The sequence below is a fragment of the Dermochelys coriacea genome, chromosome 1, assembly GCF_009764565.3.
Source record: "Dermochelys coriacea isolate rDerCor1 chromosome 1, rDerCor1.pri.v4, whole genome shotgun sequence".
In the NCBI taxonomy this organism is placed as follows: domain Eukaryota; kingdom Metazoa; phylum Chordata; order Testudines; family Dermochelyidae; genus Dermochelys; species Dermochelys coriacea.
Window position 1 is genome coordinate 195,146,376 of NC_050068.2, and position 25,779 is coordinate 195,172,154.

General features: G+C 41.1%; 1 protein-coding gene and 1 long non-coding RNA gene across 5 annotated transcripts in view; one reads left to right on the plus strand and one right to left on the minus strand.

The window, feature by feature from the left end:
* ALCAM (activated leukocyte cell adhesion molecule) overlaps positions 1–25,779 on the minus strand; it is a 173,766-nt gene that overhangs the window by 95,258 nt on the left and 52,729 nt on the right. The gene's annotated exons all lie outside the window — the stretch shown is intronic.
* LOC122459340 lies at positions 155–22,808 on the plus strand. The gene is made up of 3 exons (XR_006279958.1): positions 155–167; positions 11,505–11,510; positions 22,676–22,808. It is a non-coding gene; the product is annotated as an uncharacterized LOC122459340 (long non-coding RNA).

Sequence of the window (25,779 nt, forward strand, 5' to 3'; positions counted from 1 at the left end):
TTAATTGTAGAACTGGCCATACAACAAGGATATTGAAATTTCATAATTATACATATTTTAGGTTAAGATATGTGCTACAGATTATGAAATAAATAACAACAACCTAGTGCCTAAAAACTGCCCCTTCGATTATCCTCATCTGGAAGGTGCTCTGAAAAACCAGGAGAGTCCGAACATCAGTCATTCTATTCAGTCTTAAATGGCAGAGGCAAATTTGGTACGTCACGCTCTTTACTTCTTTTGGGGAAATTGTTTCCTCCTCCTATCCCCAGATCTCCTGGCTAATGACTCAATTTTACATTCTGATCTAAACCCATTAAATATTTTTGGATGGTTCATGACAATCGTTGCTAAGAGAACTAGGCATCTTTGACAGAGTAGCTAAGATCACACCGCAAGCAAGTAAAAGATAGTGATTCACTGGCTTACTTTTTGAACTGGTCCACATTAATTTTCTAGTGTAAGGGGCCCATTTGGGGGCTATTCTGTGAGATCTTCCCGTCTGGACGACTGCCTTGTACAAAGCTTATCCTGGACCTTTGTGGAGTCTGGTTTCCAAAGAACCTAGAGGCCAACAGGTGCTGCTGCACATGCTGATGTGTTTTAGCACACAGTGCTTTACAAATATTAACAGTCATAATCCTATGTGAAGTAGGCAAGTATTGTCCTCCCTATTTTACAGATGAGAAACACTAAGACAAAGACACATGATATAGCTTGACCAACACCACAGAAGGGTGAGGAGTTGGGATTAGAATGCTTTAGTCCCCTAAACCATGTTGTTTCCCATACTACCCCTTTTGGCCAGAGGTTAACTGCAGACAAATGCCCCTTCAAAAGCACAAATTAATTTAGGGTGCTCCTAACTGTCCAGTGGCCTGTGACTGTCATTTTCATGGACCTAAGTAGTCAGCTATCTGTGGCTATTAAGAGGAGACCATCAATAAACTGCAGTTTATGCAAAATCAGCGACAAACTTTCAACATGAACAGCAGATTTATGTTTTCAAGGCCATGGCTGGAAGGAAAAACAACTAGATGCTTTAAAAAAAAAAAAAAAGCAGAGATTCTCCTTTAGTTGTCTTGGTCTCCCAAAGTCAAAAAGGAACACATGACCATTGGCTCCACCTGATCTAGAAGTTAGCTCTAGGCAGAGATTCATCTTTGATTTGTTGCATCCTGCTTTGTAACTCAGGGGAAATGACATATGATCAGTATTAGTTTCCCCATACCAAGAAAGCAAATTATTCGGGCAAAAGTAAAAATTGTCTTTTCACTACTTTTCCAGTTCAAATTAATTGCAAAATGTATACCAACGTACCATGAAAATGCCAAAATTGATATGTTTTGCATCTGTAAGGACCCCCACAGTATCTGATTTATATATTTGAATCATTTTTGTCAAAAAAAAAAGTTGCCTAATTTTGAAACAGGCCTACTTACAAACACTTTTCACAACATCCATGTGAGCTAGGTAGCCACAAAAGTAATACTATCCCTATTTTAGTGACTGAAAAGCCAAAACAGATCAAACAGCAAAGCAATGGTGAAGCAGAGATTAGAGCTCAAGAAATCTGGACATCCAATTCATTAGACTGAATGGGCAATAGCATATTAGCCATTTAGGGCTAGATTGTGCCTTCAGGTAAAGCTCCCTACAGTCCAGAGTAGTCAAGGCTCTACACACTTCCCTTCCATTTGCTTGCAATAGGAAGTAGCGACTGCATGGACTTTCCCTCACCTGGTGCTGAGAGACTGAGAAGCCACGTGTTAAGTGAAAGCATGTGTGTGTAGGAAACAGGAGGTGCAGACTTTATTCTCCCATACAGGGCTGCATTAGAGCCAGTGATGATATAACCCTAACTTAGTCTTTTTTTAATTAAATAGGTCATTAGTTTTTGTGCTGTAAACAGGCAAAATAGCTAGACCACAATGAAGACCAATATTGTGTGACATTTCATTTAAAAGAAGAAAGGTGATTTTAGAGTAACAGAGGTACAAAAAAAAACCCCCAGCATTTGTAATTCATTGTAGCTGTGGAATGTGATCTGTAGAAGCAATCCCAAGGGATTAGAGTGGCTTGATTGTGTTTACTGCCAATTCTATGTCTTTGAAGACAAGACTGGTAGAAGGCTCTCTTTACAATACGTTTCAGAGTAGCAGCCGTGTTAGTCTGTATTCGCAAAAAGAAAAGGAGTACTTGTGGCACCTTAGAGACTAACAAATTTATTAGAGCTACAGTTCACGAAAGCTTATGCTCTAATAAATTTGTTAGTCTCTAAGGTGCCACAAGTACTCCTTTTCTTTTTACAATATGTATGTGTAGTTTGACAGCAGACCCATGCTTATTTTAGCAGGTTTGGTTTCTCCAATTTAGGAGGCTGACCTTGTAACTGGAACACCTATATGCAGGGCTAGTGATGTACGATGAGAAAACGCAGCTCCAGTTCAAAAATATGCATTTTGACTATATTGAATAACTAGTAGTAATGTGTGAGACTACCTTGTGACAGCATCTTCCGTGTATGCCATTTGCCATAATACAACATATTCCTGCTTCTGTGTTCCTGTGCTCTGGCAATAGGGCAAAATGCTGTGATCATATTAACAGGTCCACTGAGTTGTACTCAATCCTTTATGGTAACATTTCAATCACAAGTGACTGCTCATGAAAATCTCAGAAGTAACAGAAAATCTTCTAAAGTATGAACCTAGCAATTAAATTACAAAAATACTTCACAAACATTAGAAATGACTTATCAGGTTCCCTAGTCCCGAGGTTCCCAAGCTGTGATCTGTGGACCACAGCTGTCAGAAGGCAAGTTGTCTGGTCAGATGTTGGTTTTGCTCCTTAACTGTAGTTAGAAGAAAGAGAACTTATGGGAAGGGGAAATACAATGAAGCACAAGTAGATAGTATGATTCACTTTTTTCCAATAAGGACAAAACATAGGACCTGACTGACTATCTAATGACTGAAACCAGGAGAACTATCTGGATGAATAACTGCTTGCCAGTGAGAACAAGGGGTTTGCAATCTGATCTTTACCATTAAATACACCTAAAAATGCACGTATTTACCCAATATTCCTTTTCCATGTATGCAATTGGTGGAGTTGCCACAGGAATATTTTGTGACTGTGACAGGAGGCATCCATATGAGTAAATATATTTATATTTAAATGTGTCCCATGCTCTAAAAAGCTTGACAAGCCCTGATGTAGCAATGCTCCGCCTGCCAGTGATAGGATTTTATCCTACAATATACTCAAGCGCTTTGTGCAGTCTAGTTTAAAATGTTTCAAGTGATCTAGCTTCAAATCATTCCTCCTTTAAAAATCTCAGTGCTGAGAAATGGCTCCTGATAAACTGAAGAGATTTGAATTTAAGTTGTAGTGCTCTATTTTCTCATTCATAGTAAATAATTCCTTTCACCTTTTTATGAGAGTGGACTTGTTTGTACTGAAAATTATAGACGCCAGTTATGGCACTTCTTATAGAGTGCACTACCCTGAGGTTTGATTTCAAAAGCCAGGCACTGTACAGTATATTCATTGCTGACAAAAAAAATTCATTTAGAGCATATTACATCATTCTTCAAGAAGTCTGCAAGAGAAGTTAGAGTCAATGAAGGGAAACCTGAAGTGATCTCTGATGAATGATTGTGTTAATCATTTTGGCATCAGTATGTCTGGTGTCTAATGCTTATGACATGCAGCTTATCAAACAGCACAGTACTAAATTCCTGATATATTGTGTAAACAAAAGATGTATGCAGCAATACATGCCTTTGTAGTGAATTATGGAAGCAGAAAACTAGTTAAGGCGGGAGGGGGGGGGGAATAAGTCAACTCCTCCTCACCACCCCGACACACACCACATTATAAATACATAAATAAGCCAGAAGGGGGTTCCTGGTGCAATTCAGTGCCCATTCCCAACATTAGAAAGAAGATAAAAGGGTACTGTCATGGCTGTTAGGCTTAACTATAGACCTACTGCACTATACCAGGTTTGTTTGGTGTTCAGACACGATGTACCTGTATGGACGCACATGCATTTAGAGTTGTATTCTCTTCTCAGAGCAGGTTTTATACACATTCAATACCTAGCCTAATGATAAGAATCAAGAAAGGAAGGAAAGCAGAAAGGTAGAACGTGCAGCCGACAAATCTATTCTCTGTGTTTGTTAAGAAGTCACACCTCTGAAAAGCTAGGATTTTATGTATAGTTCATTATCACTTCCATTTTGTGAGGGGGCGGGGAAGGAGAGAGTGGTGAAATAGGACTTTTGAGACCAAAAGTTAAAGAAACTGATGTACTTTACAAGTAAAAAAAACAAATGGTCCCATACCGCATGCAAGACATCCCAACCAGCAATCCTGAATTGCAGGAAACATGGTAAGAGAGAATGGCACAGCTGTAATATGCTGCCCTTCTCTTCAGAACTTGCTGAAGCACCTCTTTGCAGGTGCTTTTTGGGTTCTAGTTCTGTGGGTGGCGAGGTTGTGGACTAGGGCCCCCACCTTGTTCGGTTGCATTCTCCAACTCTCAAAATGTGAGGGACAAACCAGCATAAACGAGTATTAAACTGCATGGCTTCCTCACAACAAAGTAAAGCTCCTCTGGGGGAGTTTGGGGGCACCTACTGGAAGGGCAATCTTTGGGTGCAAAGGCTGGAGACACAAGGTCTCAGATGACCTCCCGAGATATAAACATTATGAAGGATCAAGTCTCTCCTTCCAACAATAGGAGAGTTAAAGAGGAAACAGAATACAAACTACCACCACTAAGTGAGTGATTGTCATGAAGGGGAGCATGGAGCCAAGTGCTTGCTTACAATCATGTGTCAGGACTTGAGGGGGTTGGAGATGATGCCTTATAAATAATTTTGTACAATTTTAGCGAAACTAGAGGCATTAGTTCAAGGATTTATTTTTAATCAACATGAATAAAAAAGGAATAAAACAATAATTGGGAGGGAAAACCCTCCCAGAAAGGTATGCATTAAAACAGGAAAGGACTCATGGTTATCCAAGGCAGCAATCTGCCTGAGATAAGAGCTGTAAGCCACTCTCATAGTGATGAAAGGGAAAATCATCAAAGAAAACACCTAGTCATTATAAGTCCCAAATACCACCTTCTCTCAGGTCACTTTCTGCTAGGATTGTCATGAGCCAGTCATCATATTCCCCTCCCTTTCAATGCATATTCATGGGGGGGGGATTCTACCTGTCCTTTGACATGTGGATAGACAGGAAAACCTCTGCCATGCCAATCTTAGCTGACAAAGAGGCTTAAGCTTCTCAATAGGCTCTTTGATCAATAGCCTTATTCATCTCATATTTAAGGAAGCCTCTGAAGTGCACTCCTGAAATGACTCCAGACCAGCAAGTACTCAGGAAATTTCTAGTAAATAGTGGTAACAGACTATGCCACAGCAAAATTTTTGCTTCTGTCCACATTAAATGTCCCTTGACATTACATTAGTAAAAATTTAATTTTCAATTGACTAATGTATAAAATAGTTTATAAATAACTGTTCAAATACTAAATCTTTGCTGAATGTGAAAATATATATGACGACACTTCAAAGCCTGGAGGAATTTTAAAAAATATTCTAGAAGATTTAAAATATATATTTTAACTACCATTCTGTGAATGGTCAATGTAGACGAGAGATTGCATGTGTAACAAATAGTCATATATACACCCGATTCATGTACGCAACTCCTACTAATAGAAATGGCCACTGTACACGGACACAGTGTAGTAATTAGGCACTTACTGTCTCAAGATTTGACCAAATATTATTAAAATATTTTGTTTAATATTTAAGGGTTAAGTAGTATTTCAGTATTTGATATTCTGAAGCTCACTCCAGTGGTGGTAAAAGGAGGGGAGTTTAAAATATGCTAGAGTTAATCAATATTTCAACTTCTGCATCTTTCTTTTACTCAGTTAACTTAAGCAACCAAGTATGTGCAATGAATAAAAATGCCATCTTTGCAGCATGTGAATGAGTGTTCAAAAAATATATACTTGAATGAAGAATTTAATTATTGGTAGAGGGAATTCCTCTTTTGAGCTTATAGTAGTTTTGTAAACTTTTGAATGATCAAATATAAGGAGGAAAATGCTTTATGCTTGGTAAAATCATTCAATCATCCATGTTAGCGTTTGCAAAAGGTACCAGATTGTGTCTAGAGGGAACAAAGGTACAGCTATGGCAATGCAAACATCTCTGCTCTACTCCACCCCATGTGCCTCAAACCCTGACCTGGAGAGACCTAGGAGTCAGGATGGTCTTCAGACCTATTCAGCTCTTTGCTTTTATGATGAGACGTCCATTTAATGTCAACTGTTATTTAATAATGTCAGTTGTATCTCAAATAGACACCTGTCCATTAAGAATTGGACAGAGGTCACTGCTTTGTGTCAGCTTGAGTTATCTGTGTTGGAGGTTATATCCATCTTACAAGCCCAACATTTCATGCTTTCAATTCAGGATCTGGCACTTACTGTTCATTTGTAAAAAGAAAAGGAGTACTTGTGGCACCTTAGAGACTAACAAATTTATTAGAGCATAAGCTTTCGTGAGCTACAGCTCAAGTGAGCTGTAGCTCACGAAAGCTTATGCTCTAATAAATTTGTTAGTCTCTAAGGTGCCACAAGTACTCCTTTTCTTTTTGCGAATACAGACTAACACGGCTGCTACTCTGAAACCTGTTCATTTGTGTCAGCTCTATCACTTTTTTCTCATTGTTTCTTTTCAGAGTCCCATCCCCAATCCCAAAGCTATACACCAGATGATATCTGGTGACAGTTATACAACGTGCAATTTCCCCTCCACTATTACCTTACAGGATTTTTGTGTAATAATTGATGCGAAATAATCACAACTCATTTGGAAGTTAGTCCGCTTTGAAGTCAGTAATAATTACATTTTTGATTCTTTGGCATACTTTGATATACATTCTTTGACCTTCTTGTAATTTTAATGGGCACTTGGGACCTTGAAAACCCTTAGAAACAAGCCTACATCACCATTATCTTCCAGATATCCCCTAAACAGGGCTGAAAAGCTCCTTTAGAACAGAACGGAACATTGTACTTAAAGCGATCATATATAGAAAATGTTTTAACAGCTGCATTTATGGTAATCACTTGAAGATGAAAGTTCTACATGCTTATCAGTCTTCAGGATCACTTTTCTGCATTAAAGAAAGGTTAAAATGATCCTTACCTTGTCAATGTTAATGGAATATGCAGCACTGTACCTATCATAGTATAAAGGCTCAATTCATATCAATTTAGTCTTTGTATTGCACTAGCATTTCACAAATCATTGTATGCGATACTGAATATGCTCCAAAACGTCCTAGGGATTGAAGGGACATATTATAAACTTAAAGATGCACAACATTTCCAGCATTCACTTGATGTGAACAGTTCCCTCTCCCCCCGGCAATATGCCTCATTAAAAACTGCCTCTAGAACTTGTATCTAAACCCTATAAGGCAGATTACTTTTTCTTCTTTATTAGGCCAATCAAACTAAAGTACATTTCAACCTTCACCTGATATTGACAAAGCCTTTACATGGCATGGTTCCTGGCTTTCTTAGCCGACAGAGTTTTCAACACAACCAGTTAATTGAACACAGTTCTGAAGAGTTACACTGAAGTTTACTGATTAATTTTATTTTGGAGCCATCTAATCAAGTACCTGAGACAATAAATAAATTTCTTCAAAGAAACTATAGCCCAATTAATGCAATTTATATATAGTTACATTTTTAACTCTGACACACCAGGCCTCAACATTTTACTTTGAGATAGTCAGGAATTTTTATCCAAAATGATTTTCTGATTAAAAATGCCCTTGTCGCAAACAAAGTTTTTCCATGAGAAAATTTCAATTTTGCCACAAAAATTCAATGTTTTGTTCACAGCTCCCCAGCTGTCTGCCTGGAAGGGTTCTTTCAGGCAGAAAGCGAAACTGTCATGAACCTTCCAGAAGGGCTACCAAAGCTGAGCTCTCTGCCTCTGCCTCCTTGGCTCTGAGCCTCCCTGCCCAGCCGCCTCCCTGCTCCCTATCCCCTACCGCTTAGACTCCAGGAATGGAGAGGCAGAGATCCCAGGCACTCAACCTTCCCAGCCCCACAGCTGTGGGGAAAGTGGGGAGGCCGAGCAGCCTGACTCTCTTCTTCACTGGCATCCAAAGCTTGGTGCAGGAGGAGGTGCGCTGTGAAAGAGTGTTTCCTGGCACTCTCTTTTCCTTTAAATCCCTTTCTTTAATAAGTTTCATAATTTTCACTTTTTCTCCCAGTTTGGGGAAAAAAATTTTTCCTCCAAAACTGAAATTTTTCACAGGAAGCAAGTTCCATTTTCTGGCTAGCTCCATTTTAAAGCCCATAACTGAAGAAAGAAAAATAGGATCATATACAGCAAATTTTCCTGCTCGACTGTTACGGCTGCTTGTGCTCCCTAAAAATGAAACATACAATTTTTATGTTTATAAAAATGTATTTCTATATAATATACATGCATCACACATGGATGTCTTAATTGAGGCGACATAAAATAAATGCATTTATCATGCACCTTTGACCATCTTATTGCGGCCACTAGTCCATCTCCAATATTTTATCTGACATTTCAAATAGATGCCTTTATTTAAAAAAAGCCACCTAGCAAATAAAAGTATTTCTCTCTTTACACAAATATGGAATTTTCCCACATAATATCTTGACTCAGAATGGGCAAGATTCAGACCTACAACATAGGTGTCACTGTCATGGCTTTAAAGTCTGTTATTTCATGATCCCGTAAAGGATAGAAGTAGGAGTTATATACCATTGGAAAGAAAAAAAAGATTTCCAGCCTCCTAGGGGACCCTTGTATCTAGCTTTGGAAGGGCCCAAGATACTGGACCTTAACATCATGACAGTTTGAGAAGTTTTTATGCGTTCCCCTGAGGAAAGCATGGTGGGACTCCAAATAACTAATCCCTCCATCTGAAGATACAAGTACATGGATACCAAAAATAGTCCCAATAGGTTTTATGTATTCTATGCATGCCACAGGTTACAGAGTGTGCTATTTTTATTAGTCTGAATTCAGGATAGGCTCTTTTAGATGCGATGGGCCTGACTGCCTCTTCACAAGGAAAATACTTGTGGGAGGGGTTCTGGGAGAGGAAAAAAATCAGCATCATCTCATGAGGTTTGTGCTAAATCATGAGAGGAAGAACAGAAGTTTGCTGCCCAAGAGCAGCAATGCCATTCCTAAAATCGCTTTCTCAGGAGGCCAAGGCTGTTCATGTGGAAGCCCGATGCCTCTACCCTAGCTGGAATCTCCTCTGCCTCAGCTCTAATGGAGCCATGTTGCCAGGTGTTCTCATTGTTGTCTGTGGGAGCTCCCAGCCTCTCCTCAGAAGGTATTTCACCAACATAAAGAATCATGGAACAATTAATGCGCCCTAAGATTACATTATTATACTAGGGGCTTTCCCTGCCAGCATCAAGGAGAAAAGAGGTAACAGGAGAAGGAGGAAGAGGATGAAAGGGGTCTGCTAGAATATGTTGACACCCCATTCCACCCTCTGTCACTCATCCACCTTCTCATCCCTTACAGACACTGTACTTCATGAAGAGACAGCAGTTACTGACTGTGACTGATGGGAAAGCTACTTTGGAATGACCCCATAGTGCAACTGTACAACTGTCTAATGGAGAAGAAAAAAAAATAAAACTAATGACTTTTTGAACTATATTTTGGTTTCGCTTAATCTCTCTTGTTGGAGCTGCTCCACTTTGTATTAATAATTAAGTATTCATTGGGTCAGAGATATTGAGAAAGACTTGGTAGTCTGGTGGTTAGGGCAGTCACTTGGGAGACTCAGGTTCATAGAATCATAGACATGTATCGCTGGAAAGGATCTCAAGAGGTCATATAGTTCAGCCTCTGAGCTAAAACAGCAACAAATATCCCCAGACCATCCCGGACACATGTTTAAACTGTTTTTAAAAACCTACAAAGATGGGGATTCCGTACCCTCAGTTGGAAGCCTATTTCAGTGCTTAACAATCTTTAATGTTAGACAGTTTTCCCTAATATCTAACCTAAATTTCCCTTGCTGCAAAATAAACTCATCACTTATCCTACTTCCAGTGGACACAGAACAACTGATCACAAGTTCTCTTTATAATAGCCCTTAACATCACTGAAGACTTATCAGGTGCCCCCCCCACCAACTTCTTTTCTCAAAAATTTTAACTTTTTCCTCATAGGTCAGGTTTTCTAAACCTCTTATCAGGAAAATGCTGCCTCTATGGAACTGTTCACACACCTCCCCCCCCCCCCGACACACATTTGCGAAGTGTGAGGGTCAATGCTTGGGGAACCCTTTAAGGTTTTGATTCTGCTCTTTTTCTACATTATCTTTTTCCGCACCCATATTTTTCCAATCTGGAATGACCTAAGGAATTTGAGAGTATATTTAGTATTATCATTCAAGTGGTTTCCCAAGTGGTAAACACAATACTATGCTATCTGGTTAACTATTGAGCCAGCCCTTGGCTTTTGGAGATCCAGGAACACACTTGCAAATTATCTCAACACTATTCTGTCATCTGTTCTATGAAACAATTAAGATATTACTTGAAAGTGGATGTTTTTGTTCCAGCAGAATTATGTGGGATTCACTCACACAGACCCTATACCAGGGGTGGAAAACTCCCATTGGCAAGTGTAGGAGCTGGAGTGGGGCTATGCTGCAGCTTCCGGGAGCCATGTGGCACGGCCCTGACCTTGTGCCCTAGCCAGAGCACTGAAGCAGGGCCGAGCTGCATGGTGTGGCCCCCAAACCAGCGCTCCGGCCGGAGTGGGACCAAGCTGCATGGTGCAGCTTGCGGGCTGGCTTACAACAGCCCGCGGGCTGTAGTTTGCCCAGCCCTGCCCTATACACTGGTCTGGAGCCCAGATAAAGTCAGTTGGACTCCTGGGCTGGTTCCTTTGCAATATCGATCAGGGCTTTAAATTAGTAAATCTGATTGCAGAATACTGGACAAGTTACTTCATGTTTACCTCATAAGCCAGCACAAATTCTTTTCCCAAAGAACTATTGACAATGATAATTATCAGCATAAAATCTGTGATAAGTAGAAAGTCTTAAATTAAATCCTTGAGATCTGCATATATCCAATGAAATAGCAGCAGCATCTAGATCTGAATATATTTTACTCATAAGGATAATTCATTGATAAAAAACTACATTGTAGACATGGATTCAAAGTTTTATAGCAAAAATGATTACTCACCCTTGTTATGACAACACAGGATGATGTAGCAATTTATGAAGAAGAAAAATTGTCAGTGACTGTTTACCTGCCCTCCACTTCACTCATCCCTTCCCGGAGTGGCACTGATTGTCTGACAGAAGGGCATTGCAATAAACATTGCCTTTCTAAGGAGAAGCATGGAACTACAACGGTTGCACCCAAGTGTTTTGTCAGTTTTGAAAAAAAAAAAATACTATAATGGCATATCAGTTTTTCAGTCTTTTTTAATCTTCATCCTTCAGGTCAAGAATACAATTAATAGGACTAAACGTACTTATGTTTACGCACAGCTCTAGTTTCCTCGCCTACTTTGTTTGGGCTAATATTCTAGAAGACTGAAGAAATAATCTTGTATTGTAAAGGCTAACTGACCCATCTCCATTTCAATTCAGTACATGAAGATAAACCAATCAAAATACTTACTGCTTATTTTTCATGACCACTTTTAAGAATCATATTCAAGCTGGCTGTGCTTTAAACAAGGTTTCATTGTGCCCTCAAATCATCATTGCAAATTTCCATGGTTAGGAATAATTTTTCATAAAAAATGCTGCCAGAAGCCTCTGTTTTTCTGCTGCACCAGCCTGATTTTCATCCTTTGATCCATTGAGTTTGAAGTGGCAGATCTCCAGAAAAAGGGGTGAAGGGTGGCTAAGAGTAAGTGGATTTAGATAATCACACAAGTTGCTTGAAATACCTGAATCACACAGATTTGAATCCCATATCAATATAAATTGCAGGGGATTTAATTCATAACCGTCTACAACTGTCTAGCATAACTGTTATGACTTCATAACTGTCTAGCAAACAGGCAACTGTTTGGATACAATTGGTCAAGTCCCCATTCAAGGTATTAACAAATGAATTAGACGAAGTGTGTTACCAAAATACCAAGTGTTGTACAGGTATTGGCAGAAATTCACAACCGATTTATTTCCTCTATACCCATCGTTGCAAATTTAAAAGCCTGAGACAACGGCTCATTTCAATTTCAAAGTCCTGATGATATTCAAAACTTTCTTTTAGCATCAATATAGTTCATGAAAATAATCTGTAAGCTGTAAGACAATGCCAGTTTTGTGCTAGAGTTAAGAAGTTGTGTGCCACCCCTTAACCATGTATTTATAGAGATGATCCTGTCGACTAACAAATCACAGGAACATGAATAAACTTCAAAGAATGCAACTGCTTGCTGATGTATTCATTTTCAAAAATAGGTAGAGAACCGATTTGGTGTTTAGAAATCAAAATGCAGCACAAAGCATAAGCACACATGCACATGCACCATTTAAGGCTGTTTAAATTTGATATTTGTCTGTCCGCAAAGTCAATGCAATTAAGAGTCCTGAATGCTTTTCAGCATAGCACTTCATTTTAAAATAGCCTTAATGTTAAGGATGCATATAGCTTAAACATCCATCTTGTTTGGAAATACTACATTTGATAAGCCCACAGAATAATGAAATTCACAAGACTCTAGCAGCAGAATCTTGTATAAGATCTGCTCCCCAGATTGTGTTAAAAAAGCCACACACTTGCTTTTGAGGTTGCCATGTAGTAACTTCTGAACAGCAGAACTGAGGATGTTAGTGATGGATTTTGTAATACAACCAGCTGGCAGAAGCTGAGTTCAAGCACTGTTCTTTTAACTGATTAAAAAAAGCAGAAACATCATATGAATTGTGTGATACTGCACTGTAAGCAAACTGTCAATATCCATTGAAGCTTTCTTCTTGTATATTAGACTAGATCTGCTTATATACCCTGCTCTGAAATTTAATTTTTTTAAAAGATTCCGAACATAAAATTAGCTGTTACTACTGTACCATCGTTAAAGGCCACCTGTACATATATGTTTAAATGCACAAATTTTAGGATGATGTGATGAATGCCTCAGTAAGCAAGCTCAACTATATAGGGCTCATTAGGTTGTTTAGGCTGATGAAGGAAATTCAGCACAACTTTAAAACCATACTTCCCCCGCCTATTTGTTTGGTACTAGGTTGCTTAAGTTGCCTACCACTGGCCATTCTGATTTGAGATCACATTAATCTTACAGCTCCCATTAAATCTTGTTACTGGAGCACGAAGTCTGCCTAATAGTCAGATAAATGGCATTGTCCCATATAAAAATGCTAAGAAAAAAATAGCAAAGTATATTTTATAATAGATCATTGGGACTGTATATTATACAGTTATATTTTAGTGGCATGTGGGCAGCCAACTCTCTGGAGACCACCACTGGTCCACAAGTCCACACACTGAGAACCTCTCTATCATACAACAGCATATTTTGGGGCCTTGCTCTGCAGCCAAAGATTGTTATCCATGGCTTCTAAAACAAGAAAAAAAGATTGATGACACATATATACTAAGTGGCTCTTTAAGCTTTCTGTTTGAAGCATTCAGGAAATCACCTTACAATTTGGCTTTAAAAGCCCGTACATTTCTAAAGGTGACAAGTAAGTAAGCTGTAAAAAGTTCAAATGTATTCTTTCCTCACTTGTAATACAATAGTAAGCTAAAATGCTGCACTCTTACAAGGCAACAACATCCTCACAAATTAGCAGCTTGATCTTGCAAACTAGTAGCGAGTCTCCTACTTGCTTTTAAAAATCAGTGGGAGTCCTTACACTGGCTACATTGGGCATTGCATTATACACTAACAGAAAATGAATGAAAGAGGAGGGGACACATCTAACTGGACATATTTATTTGTTCAAACTAAGAATAAAGTGGCATTTTTAGCAACCACAAGTTTTCAGGCACTTTCTTTTATATTTGTATTTTATTAAGACTAAGCTTTACTAGAACAATTTTAAAGTCATTTGCAAAGAAAATTATCTTTTTACTGTTGAATCATAACCAATTAATGCGTTTTGGATATTTAGTTCCATTGGCACAAATCTGAAGAAACAAATTTAAAAGAAAAAAAAAATCAATTGGCTTCATTTGTAAGCTTCCCAAAGACAAAAAATAAGGAGACTAAAAATGGTTACCTACCTTTTCGTAACTGTTCTTCTTCAAGATGTGTTGCTCATGTCCATTCCATTCTAGGTGTGTGCGTGCCCATGTGCATAATTGTTGGAGATTTTTGTGTTAGCAGTATCCGGAGGGTCGGCTGTCATGCCCTCCTGAGTGCCACACTCATGTGTTGGTATATTAAGTGCTGCTGATCATACATCCTCTCAGTTCCTTCTTGCCGGCAACTCCAACAGAGGGGTAGGAGGGCAAGTAATAGAATGCACATGAGCAACACATCTCAAAGAACAACAATTATGAAAAGGTAGGTAACAGTTTTTTTTCCTCTGGGCGCTTGCTCATGTTGATTCCTTTCTAGATGACTCACAAGCAGTATACTCAGCGGTGGGATCAAAATTCACACTCTATCAAAGCCAGCATCGTCCAGGCCTGCTGGATAAGTGCGTAAAGGGACGTGAATGTGTGGACTGACGACCAGGTGGCCACCCTACAGATTTCCTTGATAGGCACCTGGGCTAGGAAAGCTGCCGAAGAGGCTTGTGCCCTGGTTGAGTGTGTGGGGGGGAGGGTCGCAATTGCCGGAGGTGACACCTTCGCCTGATTGTAGCAGCAGCGAATGCAAGCAGTGATCCAAAAAGAAATTGTTTGAGCAGATACTGGATGACCTTTCATCCTGTCTGTCGGCCACTGCAAAGAACAACTGCGGAACAGCTTGGTCCTTTCAACATAGGAGACTAGTAACCTCCTGACATCTAGGAAATGCAATCTAAGCTCCTCCTCCGACTTATGCGGCTTTGGAAAAAAGACGGGCAAGTAAGTATCCTGGCCCTTATGAAACTGTGAGACTACCTTAGGCAGGAAGGCTGGGTGTGACCACAGCTAGACCTTGTCTTTGTAGACCGTATAGTGTGGGTCCGAGGTAAGCACTCTGATCTCAGAGACCTGGTGGGCAGATGTTATCGCAGCTAGGAACACGACCTTTCAGGACAGGAGGAGAGAGCAGGAATCACAGAATCATAGGACTGGAAGGGACCTTGAGAGAGCATCTAGTCCAGTCCCCTGCACTCGCTGCAGGACTAAGCATTATCTAGACCATCTTTGACAGGTGTTTGTCTAACCTGCTCTTAAAAATCTCCAATGATGGAGATTCCACAACCTCCCCCTATGCAATTTATTCCAGTGCTTAACCACTCTGACAGTTAGGAGGTTTTTCCTAATGTCCAACCTAAACCTCCCTTGCTGCAATTTAAGCCCATTGCTTCTTGTCCTATTGTCACAGGTTAAGAATAAAAAAAAAAAAAAGTTTCCCTCCTCCGTGTAACAACCTATGTCATGTCCCCTCTTAGTCTCCTCTTTTCCAGACTAAACAAACACATTTTTCAATCTTTCCTCAGAGAGGTCATATGTTTTATAGACCTTTAATAATTTTTGTTGCTCTTCTCTGGACTTTCTCCTGTTTGTCCACATCTTTCCTGAAATGTGGCGCCCAGAACTGGACACAATACTCCAGCTGAGGCTTAATCAGCGCAGAGTGGAGTGGAAGAATTACTTTTCATGTCTTGCTTACAACACTCCTGCTAATACATCCCAGAATGATATTTGCTTTTTTTTGCAACAGTGTTACACTGTTGACTCGTATTTAGCTCGTGTAAAGCCTGTAGCTCGGGGAAGCCAGAGGCTCGAAGGGAGATCCCTGACATTGATGTATAGGGAGTGATCGTGACTCAACCAATGACCTTACGTGAGGAGATTGCCCAGGTCGTCTTCCACTCCACAAACTGCAGGGTGTGGCCCTAAGGTATTATGTCGAGCACCCAGTGGTCTAAGGTTAGCCACAACCAGGCCGATCAGAAGGGGGATAGGCGATTGAGGAAAGAGCAGGGGAAGTAGATCCTGGGAAGTGACTGGGGCATCGTCCTCGGGGGCATCCTCAAAATGCCTGCTTCCAGCTTCCTTGGCCTCTGGAAGAACCAGACTGGGCAGAGGAATGGGAAGACAAAGTGTGACATCGTTTAAATCCATGTCTTTGTCCTTTTTCCTGTAGGAGCTGGACTGGGGACATCCCAGGGCCCTGTGAACTTCAACTGCTTTTTAGGCACCGGGGAGAGGGAACAGTGCCGGGTGGATTCTGATGCCAGTGTTGCACTGCGTGCCGGTGCTGAGGTGCCAGGCATAGAATCCGATTGAGAGGGCTACAAGGTGGACGACATGCAGGCTCCATAAGGAGGGCCTTCAAGCGGATATCCTGGTCCTTCCGAGTTTGAGGGTGAACATTTTTGCAGACCCTGCACTTGTCCTTTCTATGGGACTCCCCCAAACACTTTAAACAGCTCTTGTGTGGGTCACTAGTGGGCATCGACCGGCTACACAATGAACATATCTTAAAGCTTTGGGAACGGGGCATGCCCCACTCCGAGGCCAAGTCCCTCTAACTAATAAACTACTACTCTAACACTTAAAGGTCTAACTACCTATCAACTAGCAACAAAGGAGACAGAACAATGGTCTGTAAGAATGCTCTTGTGATGCAAGACAAGGCACTCTGACCAACAGTCACAGGTGGTAAGAAGGAACAGAGGGCAGCGCCTAACATACCAATGCATGAAAGTGGCACTCCTGAGCGCACTACAGCCAACCCTATGGATACCGCTAAGATAAAAATCTCTGATGACCATGCACGTGGGTGCACACACACTCTAAGATGATCAATTGTTTCTAGAACTATTAACACTGGTTAATAGTGCAATGGTGTAGTTTTGTCTTCCTAGTCAAAATGTCAATTAGTAGCATCATAAAGGCTTGTTTCAATGCAAAAATAACCTGGTAATAGGAGTTATAGAAAAAACCCAAAATAGGGTAGATAACCTACTTTGCTGAGGACAAAAATATCATTACTTTTGATTAAGCCTGTGCTTAACTCCAGTTAAAGCCAATGGCACGTAAACACATGCTTTAAATGGGACTGAATCACATGCTCATGCATTCCTGCTGCCCTGAATTGTGGCCTTGCCGCTTTACTAAATTTAAATAAAATAATGTAAAAATATTTTGTATTTAAAGTCATTCCAATATTTTAAACATTTTTTTATGATGGAATATAATACTAGCTGACAAAACTATCTGACTGGAACACTGTCCTGGATGGGTATAAACTGTTCAAGAAGGACAGGCAGAGGAGAAAAGGTGGAGGAGTTGCACTGTATGTAAGAGAGCAGTATGATTGCCCAGAGCTTCATTATGAAACTGGAGAAAAGCCCACTGAGAGTCTTTGGGTTAAGTTTAGAGATGAGAGCAACAAGGGTGATGTTGTGGTGGGTGTCTGCTATAGACCACCAGACAAGGAGGATGAGGTAGATGAGGCTTTCTTTGGACAACTAAAAAGTTTCCAGATCACAGACCCTGGTTCTCATGGGGTACTTCAATTACCTTGACACCTGCTGGGAGAGCAAGACAGCAATGCATAGACAATCCAGGAAGTTTTTGGAGAGTGTTGGGGACAACTTTCTGGTGCAAGTCCTGGCGGAACCAACCAGGGGCCATGCTCCTCTTGATCTGCTACTCTCAAACAGGGAAGAATTGCTTGGAGAAGTAGAAGTGGGTAGCAACCTGAGCAGCAGTGACCATGAGATGGTCAAGTTCAGGATCCTGACAAAAGGAAGAAAGGAGAGCAGCAAAATATGGACTCTGGACTTCTGAAAAGCAGACTGACTCCCTCAGGGAATGCGTGGGACGGATCCCCTGGGAGGCTAATATGAGGGGGAAGAGTCCAGGAGAGCTGGCTGTATTTTAAAGAAGTCTTATTGAGGGCACAGGAACAAACCATCCTGACGTGCAGAAATAATAGCAAATATGGCAGGTGACCAGCTTGGCTTAACAGAGAAATCTTCGGTGAGCTTAAACGCAAAAAGGAAATTTACAGGAAGTGGAAACTTGGACAGATGACTAGGGAGGAGTATTAAAATATTGCTCGAGCATGCAGGGGTGTAATCAGGAAGGCCAAAGCACAACTGGAGTTTCAGCTAGCAAGGGATGTGAAGGATAACAAGATACGTTAGGAACAAGGTGGTGGTCAGGGAAAGTGTGCTTCCCCAGTCAGTAAGGGTCCCAATCAAGTGACAGCTGATGTGGAAAAAAAACACTGAAGTACTCAATGCTTTTTTTGCCTCAGTCTTCACAGACAAGGTCAGCTCCCAGAATGCTGCACTGGTAAGCACAGTGTGGGGAGGAGGTGGTGAGCAGCCCTCAGGGGTAAAAGAACAAGTTAAGGACTATTTAGAAAATCTGGACATTCACAAGTCCATGGGTCTGGATCCAATGCATCCAAGGATGCTGAGGGAGGTGGCTGATGTGATTGCAGAGCTATTGGCCATTATCTTAGAAAATGCGTGGCAATCAGGGGAGGTCCCGGATGACTGGAAAAGGGCAAATATAGTGCCCATCTTTAAAAAAGGGAAGAAAGAGAATCCGGGGAACTAAAGACCGGTCAGCCTCACCTCAGCCTCTGGAAAAAATCATGGAGCTGGTCCTCAAGGAATCCATTTTGAAGCACTTGGAGGAGAGAAAGGTGATCAGAAACAGTTGACAGGGATACAACAAGGGCAAGTCATGCCTGACCAACCTGATTGCCTTCTATGATGAGATAACTGGCTCTGTGGATATGGGGAAAGTGGTGCACATGATATACCTTGACTTTAGAAAAGCTTTTGATATGGTCTCCCACAGTATTCTTGCAAGCAAGTTAAAAAAAGTATGGATTGGATGAATGGACTATAAGGTGGCTAGAAAGCTGGCTAGGTCGTCGGGCTCAACAGGTAGCGATCAACGGCTCAATGTCTAGTTGGTAGCCGGTATCAAGTGGAGTGCCCCAGGGGTCGGTCCTGGAGCCAGTTTTGGTTCAACATCTTCATTAATGATCTGGATGATGGGATAGATTGCATCCTCAGCAAGTTCGCAGATGACTCTCAGCTGTGGGGAGAGAAGTAGATATGCTGGTGGGTAGGGATAGGGTCCAGAATGACCTAGGCAAATTGGAGGATTGGGCCAAAAGAAATATGATGAGGTTCAACAAGGACAAGTGCAGCATCTTGCATTTCGGATGGAAGAATCCCATGCACTGCTACAGGCTGGGGACCTACTGGCTAAGTGGCAGTTCTGCAGAAAAGGACCTGGGGATTACAAGAAGAAAAGGAGTACTTGTGGCACCTTACAGACTAACAAATTTATTAGAGCATAAGCTTTCGTGAGCTACAGCTCACTTCATCGGATGCATTCGGTGGAAAAAACAGAGGAGAGATTGATATACACACACACAGAGAACATGAAACAATGGGTTTATCACACACTCTGTAAGGAGAGTGATCACTTAAGATAAGCCATCACCAGCAGCAGGAGGGGGAAAGGAGGAAAACCTTTCATGGTGACAAGCAAGGTAAGCTAATTCCAGCAGTTAACAAGAATATCAGATTTCAGAGTAGCAGCCGTGTTAGTCTGTATTCGCAAAAAGAAAAGGAGTACTTGTGGCACCTTAGAGACTAACAAATTTATTAGAGCATAAGCTTTCGTGAGCTACAGCTCACTTCATCGGATGCATTCGGTGGAAAAAACAGAGGAGAGATTGATATACACACACACAGAGAACATGAAACAATGGGTTTATCACACACTCTGTAAGGAGAGTGATCACTTAAGATAAGCCATCACCAGCAGCAGGAGGGGGAAAGGAGGAAAACCTTTCATGGTGACAAGCAAGGTAAGCTAATTCCAGCAGTTAACAAGAATATCAGATTTCAGAGTAGCAGCCGTGTTAGTCTGTATTCGCAAAAAGAAAAGGAGTACTTGTGGCACCTTAGAGACTAACAAATTTATTAGAGCATAAGCTTTCGTGAGCTACAGCTCACTTCATCGGACGCGTTTTTCCACCAAATGCATCCGATGAAGTGAGCTGTAGCTCACGAAAGCTTATGCTCTAATAAATTTGTTAGTCTCTAAGGTGCCACAAGTACTCCTTTTCTTTTTGCGAATACAGACTAACACGGCTGCTACTCTGAAACCTATCGTTATGCTGGGGATTACAGTGGATGAGAAGCTGTATATGAGTCAGTAGTGTGCCCTTGTTGCCAAGAAGACTAATGGCATATTGGTCTGCATTAATAGGAGCACTGCCAGCAGATCCAGGGAAGTGATTATTTCCAGCTGTTTGGCACTGGTGAGGCCACATCTGGAGTACTGCGTCCAGAAAGGATGTGGACAATTGGAGAGAGTCCAGCGGAGGCAATAAAAATGACTAGGGGGCTGGGACACATGACTTATGAGGAGAGACTGAGGGAACTGGGCTTATTTATTCTTCAGAAGAGGAGTGTGAGAGGGGATTTGATAGCAGCCTTCAACTACCTGAAGGGGGTTCCAAAGAGGATGGAGTTAGGCTGTTCTCAGTGGTGGCAGATGACAGAACAAGAAACAATGGTCTCAAGTTGCGGTGGGGGAGGTCTAGGTTGGATATTAGGAACAACAGGGTGGTGAAGCACTGGAATGCGTTACCTAGGGAGGTGGCGGAATCTCCATCCTTCGAGGTTTTTAAGGCCTGGCTTGACAAAGCCCTGGCTGGGATGATTTAGTTGGGGTTGTTCCTGCTTTGAGCAGGGGGTTGGACTAGATGACCTCCTGAGGTCTCTTCCAACCCTAATCTTCTATGATTCTATGAAAACATTTTGATTTTTTTAAATCTATTCCTTTGCATCATGAAACCCTTACAATGAAGTTTCCCTGCTAAGAATCAAGAGACTTTTCAAACTGTAATATGGTCCATCGTAAATTAATGCCAAGTTATCATGCCATGACAAGCAATATGTATGAACTGACTTTTTTTGTACAACAGAGTAAGACAGATCTTGCCAATACACACAGGAGTAAACTTTACATATGGGAGCCGTCACACTGAAACCAGTGGGATTAATCATGTAAATGAAGTTACTCACACGTGTAAGAATTTGCAGGATGCCACTGTAAACCTCTTTACAACTGAAAAGGTTAATATTTTTGGGGGGAAGAAGGAGATTTTTTTTTTAAACAGACAAAAGAATTCTTCTGGTTGTGTTGCTAGATTTTTAAGTATATTGTACATTTTCAGATACCCTGCAGAGCTTGAGGTTATGCTTTCCTGGATTCCAGTAAAATACATTTTGTATGGCAGCTGTACCAAATTATGTGGTTTATACCAGTCTATATGACAAAAGTAAAAACTCCAACTCCCTTTTACCCCACTCTGCCAAACAGAAGGCCACATAACTCCTGCTCTCCTGCTAAATTTACTGCTTCACAAACTCATCAGTAAAGGGAATTTGCCTTCCCCTCCCACTGCTCCTTTTTAGTTGAGATAGATTAAGTCTGTAATATGAACCCTACGCTGTTCTTCCAATATTTCACAATAAACTTGGTCTTAATTCTCTACTTGCTCACAGTACCAAAATTTACACTAGTGTAATGCTACAGAATTAAATTAATTTCTCCAAATTTAACACCAATTCAGAAATCATTTAAGTGATCGTTAACTTTAAACATATATTTAAGTCACTGAAGTCAGAGAGAAAGAGCAGGATTTCACCTTTTTAGAAAGCAAACTGACTTTCTTTTTTAAAGAAAGTTCCTTTAACCTATAAAATAAAAGATGATGCATCTTAGAATGTGGAAACTGACATTTTCCTGTCTCTTGAGAAGTTTTCACACGACAGAACCGACTCTGCATTAGGGTACTTTGAACACTGTCTTAAGTTCAAACTTTCTTCTATATAGAGCTTTGTTTTTCTTTAGCTTTATCTTTTTTTCATAGGCAGTTGATGAGCAGAAGCTTTTTTTAAAAACAAGAACACAGAACAGACTTGCTATTCTTTAAATCACTCTTCCTATTACTCTCCTTCTCCTTGTGCCAGGTTCTCTACCCAAGTCCTCCCAAGCCCCACCCACCATGCATTCACAGGAATTCACCAGCTTCCTCTCCTTTTCATCAGCCATCCATTCAGAAATTAATGCCACCCCATTCTAACCACTGGCAAGAGCTACACCTTAAGCCTCTGTCTCTCTACAGCCCTCTTATTACCAGTCATGGACCCCCTCCTGATATGAAAGAAAAAAATGCCTAGGGGAGATTTGATAGTGTGTTAGAAGTGTTATTTCCAGGGGAATTCTGCACCAAAAAATTAGAAATTCTGCAAACAATATTTTAAAGTTCTGTAAAATTCTGCACATTTTATTTCTCAAAACAACACAAAACAAACATGCCAGTTTCAATTATTTTGGTAATTTCAAACTGTCAGCAAGCGTGTCTGTAACAATACAGACAAATAAAAAGATTATTAGTTAAAAAACAGATTCCCTACTAGGCATATTAGTACAGAACTCTGAGTAATTCATTTTAATTACAGTACAGAACTGTATTTTCTGCACCCATCAGAAGCAGTGCAATGGCTTGGGGCTATCAGAACTAACAGAGGAACTGAGGGAGAGGGAAGGAACCTGGAGTGAACCTGGAGGGCTGTTGGGTGTGGGCAGGAGAAGTATGAAATAGGCTTTTTGGGGAAAGGGCAGGATTGTTAGGGAGCCTCCCGTATGCAGATCCTGGCTGACCCCAAACCATTCCCATTCAGTCAGACACATCTGCCCGTCCTTGCACCTCCATACCGATGCCTCTCTGCAGCCTCCTCCAACATTGCCATGTGTCCATTGCCCCCCTTCCTGGTCCCCATGTGGCCTTCCACTTCCCCTCCCATTCAGCCCCTGCCTCAACGCTATCACCCCATTAGCTCCTGAGCCCACCCACCCCGTCTGTCCCTCCCACTAGTCATTTTGAACCCCCAGAAGCTCTATGTGCCCCACTCTATCTGTCCTAACCTGGCTCTGCAGACAGGGTGCTGTGATGAACTTCTATTCCTAGGGGAATTCTGTGCCACTGCACGCACAGAGAACACTTCCCCCCACGCCCACTCCCCCCAGAAAATACACTCTGCCCTAGAAATGCTGCAGTTCTGCCTTTTCCCCAGAACAGCCAGCTGCATCCATGCTGTTGGCTATTCTATCACCAGCACTTCTTGGGCAGAATGTATTTTCTGCTGGAAAAAAAAAATTCGGTGGGACACATGAATCCTGTTTCCATTTTTTAAATTTTGATGAAAACATTAAAAATTCACCCCCACCCATTTTCAACCAGCTCTAGAGTGTGGTATGTCGGACTCAGTCAGGTCAGAATCACGTTGAAAACACTTAAAAAGAAAGCATAAAAAGTGATTCTCATTGCATTGTATTGCAGTGAGTGGAACATTAACAAAAGACATGAAAGTGAAGAGTCAGAGGAACTTCGTAAAAAAGAAAATGAATGGTTCTGAAAGCCTCATTAGTTGAGGGTTGTTGTGAATTCTTGTTGGTCTGAACAATTAAAAGATTTCACAATGACCGTCCTTCATCTGAAGGATAGCAGTGGAATCTGGTATACATAACCTTAGCAAAGGCAAAACATGAATGTCTGGCATTTTAAAAACTACTTCTAACCACTTCCCAAAACAACAAATCTAAGAACTCTGAAGTTGTTTAACAAGACCTCTGTTAGTTTGCAGACTCAGATTGATTAGCAAATTATAGGCATAGTGTAAAATATATAGTCTTTGTCCCATCTCTTCATGATGTCAGCATGTCTGAACAGCTTCCAACAAACAACTGGAGGGGAGAGGAACATCACAGTTTATCTAGAAAGTCAAATGCTCTTCCCCATCCTGTCTCATTTGATAAGGAATCAGGGTAGCTTAGTGGTTTAAAGCTTATGGAATCAGGGATATCTAGACTCACTGGAATAAAAGGTTCAAATTCCAGTCGAGTTTCATCCTTCCATGCTAGACTAGTTGAGTTACAAGTGAAACCAAGGGCCTGTTTGCTCAGTATTGACATTGAGGATCCATGGGTATTTTAGCTGAGGTAGATATTTAACTCCAGTGTCCTTGGACAAAATTTCTCTCATGTTTTGCATGGGAAGTTTGCCAAGTATAGCTGTTCTCTCCCACTTCAATAGAGAGGGTGCAGAAATTCCTAAATGAATTTTTTTTAAATGTTTTATGAATCTTGAGGATGAAAGATGCTATATAAATGTGAGACATCATCATCGCAGCCATCCACTTTCAGATGAACATGAAAGAACTGTTGGTTTGGTTCAGATTTTTTTTAAATAGAAAATGAGGATCTGAAATGCAAGAGAGTTGTTAAACTACAGTTTTGTTTTTCTTGTTTGCAAAAGAAAACTGCATATTTTGCTATTACAGATTATTATTTCACATAGTACAACAGTGAAGACTTCTTTAAAGGACTGATTTATCCTTCAAGTATTCACTTAAGCAGGTTTTAAGAAGATTCTAAATTGGGCATAAATTAATGTGGAGAAGATTTAGGAGCTTTAGAGATGTTTCTACTTTACGGACTTGATAATTATTGTACTTCACCTTTAGTACATTTTCATTCACTTAGTTTCTTACGAAGAACTTCAAAAATATTGAAAAGACAACACACTTTATCAGCTGAATTGTACTTGGCAACCTCAGAAAAGAGATGCCATTGAGCACATCCATCAGAAATGCCAAAACATTAACAAGTATGTAAGTTACAAGTAAGGTCACATATGGAACTTGACATCAACCATAACAATCAATTCACGCATTCATACTATTAAAATTAAACGTTTTAAGGTTAAGAAATAAGGTTGTTTGGGTAAAAGTTAAAGATTTTTAGTACTTTAGTATTTTGGTTAGAGGCAGTTAACTACTAAGTCTAAATGATTGAACCAAATGATACTTTGACAACGTAGCTTTCTCTTATAGCAGGGATGGGGAACCTATGGCCACAGGCCGGATCCAGCCTGATGCTTAATTTCATCTGGCCCGCAGCAAGTCTCCATGCTGTGACCCGGAAGCCCCAAGCCTTGGCTCGCTCCGCTGTGGGCGGAAGCTAGGGTTGCCAAGCTGTTAAAGTTCGATCAGCTCTGCATAGTTCCCGGAAGCAATCAGCATGTCCCTGTGGCTCTTAGGTGGAGGGGCAATCAGGGAAATTCTGCATGCTGCCCCTGCCCCCCCCAGCGCCAGCTCTACAGCTCCCATTGGCCACACCAGCCGCCTCTGAGAGCAACGCGGATCCAGCATTAGCCCTGCTGTGCCGCCAACTAGGAGCTGCTTGAGGTAAGTGCCACTGGGCCAGAGCTCACACCTCGAACCCCCTGCCCCAGGTTGGAATCCCCTCCCACACCCTAACTTCCTCCAAAACTCTGCACCCCCATCTGCAACCTCTTGCCCCACCCGACCCCCTCCCTCACCTAAACTCCCTACTGGAGCCCACACCCCAAACCTTCTCCTGCACCCCAACCCTCCTACCCCAACCCTGAGCCTGCTCCCGCACTCCAAGCCCCTTGGCCCTAGCCCCACCCCAGAGGC